Genomic DNA, 2,640 nt, shown 5'->3' with positions numbered 1-2,640 from the left:
GGTTTTAGGGTGGACGATAAGGGAACGCTGTGGTACGAGAATAGGATCTGTGTACCCCAGAATGGAGACTTCCGGCAGATAATCATGGACGAAGCCCATAACTCGGCCTACTCCATCCACCCAGGATCCACCAAGATGTATATGGACATAAGGCAAAAATATTGGTGGAATGGGATGAAGGCGGATATCGCACGATTTGTGGCTCATTGTGATACTTGTCAAAGGATCAAGGCCGAACATCAAAAGCCAGCAGGACTATTGCAACCCCTACCCATTCCGGTTTGGAAATGGGATGAGATAGGAATGGACTTTGTAGTGGGTCTACCTAGAACACAGAAGGGACACGATTCTATATGGGTGATAGTGGACCGACTCACTAAATCGGCTCATTTCATACCTGTAAGGACTAATTACGGTGGAGAAAAGCTGGCAAAACTTTATGTGGAAAACATAGTAAAGTTACATGGAGTGCCTAGCAGAATTGTCTCAGATAGAGGAACCCAATTCACCTCTAGGTTTTGGAAAGCTTGCATCAAGCCATGGGCACCAAGCTGGATTTTAGCTCCGCATACCACCCACAGACGGATGGTCAAACCGAAAGGGTGAATCAGATTATGGAAGATATGCTGAGAGCATGCGTCCTGACTTATGGAAAGGATTGGGAGCAGAGTCTGCCCTATGCAGAATTCTCGTACAACAATAGCTACCAAGCCAGCTTGGGCATGTTGCCGTTCGAAGCTCTCTATGGAAGGAAGTGCAAAACTCCACTAATGTGGTCAGAAGTTGGAGAACGTGCCCTGGTAGGACCCGCACTTATAAAAGAAGCAGAAGAAAAAGTAGCGGAGATCCGCGAGAAACTGAAAGCAGCTCAATCCCGACAAAAGAACTACGCAGACAAGAAAAGGCGAGAAATAAGTTTCAACCCAGGAGATTTTGTTTACGTCAAAGTCTCACCCATCCGGGGAACGCGAAGGTTTCAGGTGCAAGGAAAATTGGCCCTCGATACATTGGACCGTATCGAGTTATGAAGAGAGTCGGAGCAGTGGCATACCGACTGGAATTACCAGAGGAAATATCGGATATACACCCCGTGTTTCATGTCTCGCAATTAAGAAGGTGTTTGAGAGTACCCGAGACAGAACACGTGCCGACAAAGGCAATAGACCTGCAACCAGATCTGCGATACCAGGAGATACCAGTCAAGATTCTAGACATGGACACTAGGAGGACAAGGAATTCTGAAGTACGAGTTTGTAGAGTTCAGTGGAGCAGACATGGAGTAGAAGAAGCAACTAGGGAACGCGAGGAGGCTCTAAAGAAGGAATTTCCCCATCTGTTTAGGAGCCAGCCAAATCTCGAGGACGAGATTCATTTAAGTGGGGTAGGTTTGTGATGCCCTGACAATTTATCAAATCAAACTACGCACTAAAGTCTTTCGATCAAAAACCTAATCGTCGTCAAAGCCCATCCAAACCCTAGCCCTAACCCTCTCCGTTCTCCCCGCCACCCTGACAACCGACACGAACTTGACCGCCATCCCGTTCCGCACCGCTCGGTGGCCTGTCACCCACGTGTGACCAACCGCCGCGATCGGCGCCGACGCGATTCCCCCCCCCTCTCTTTTCTCCTCGCACAGCATGCGAACGCCGCACGTGCGTGGCCGACCGGCCGCGGGCGCCGCCGCGAATATCGCCGGCGCGCGTCGCTTTTCCTTCTCCCTTTCTCTTTTCCTCCTACCATTTCTTCTTTTCTCCTCCTCTTTTCGATTTTTCTCCTATTTTCTTTTCCCCTTCTTTTCCTTTCCTCCATTTTCTTTTCTCCCCTTTTTCCTTCCTTTTCTTTCTTTCTTCTCCCCTTCCTCCCTTCTCTCTCCCTCCTTCCATTTCTCCTTGCCGCGCGCCTGAGCACCGCTCAGCCGTGCACCGGCCCTGTGAGCCGCGCGCGAGCCCTGCCCGGCCTCCTCCCCCCCACGCGATGCGCACGCGCAGCGCGGGGCCGCGCACCGCACCGTGCCGGCCGCCGCTCGCGCCCCCGCTCTGGCCCGCGCCTCGCCGCGCCGGGCGCGCACGCGCGCGCCTGGTCCTTTGCGTGCCGCGCCGCCCGCCGCTGGCGCTCCGCCCCGCCGCGCGCGCCACCACTGTGCCGGCACAGCGCTCCCCCACGTGCGACGCCTCGGCCCTCGCCACCACGTCACGACGGCCGCGAGCGGCCAAACGCCATTAATGGCCGCGCGCGGAGCCGCGGCCAAACCCCCCTCCACCGCCTGCCCGGCCTATAAATCGGCCCCCGCGCAGCCCCCCCCCCCCACGGCCTCCACCACCACACGGCCTCCCCCCCCCCCAAGCCGCAGCGCCGCCGCCACCACAGCCTCGCGCCGTCCGTTGCCGCCGTCGTCCGACCTCCACACGCCGCCCCGGCCGAGGTGAGGCCGGGAACCGATTCCCCTCGCTCTCCCCTCCCTTTTCCCCCACCCCGGGCCGCCACCGAGCCCCGGGCCGCTGGATTGACCGCCGCCGGCGCCCCCCCCTCTCCTCTGTTTGTGCGGGGGAGAGGAAGGAGAAGGGCAATTTTGCCCAAAGACCCCCTCTCCCTCTATTTCCTATAAAACCTTTCCCCCCTCCATTTATTTCCTTTTTGCAA

This window comes from Panicum hallii, chromosome 1 (genome assembly GCF_002211085.1).
Source record: "Panicum hallii strain FIL2 chromosome 1, PHallii_v3.1, whole genome shotgun sequence".
Classification (NCBI taxonomy): domain Eukaryota; kingdom Viridiplantae; phylum Streptophyta; class Magnoliopsida; order Poales; family Poaceae; genus Panicum; species Panicum hallii.
This window is presented reverse-complemented; position numbering follows the sequence as displayed.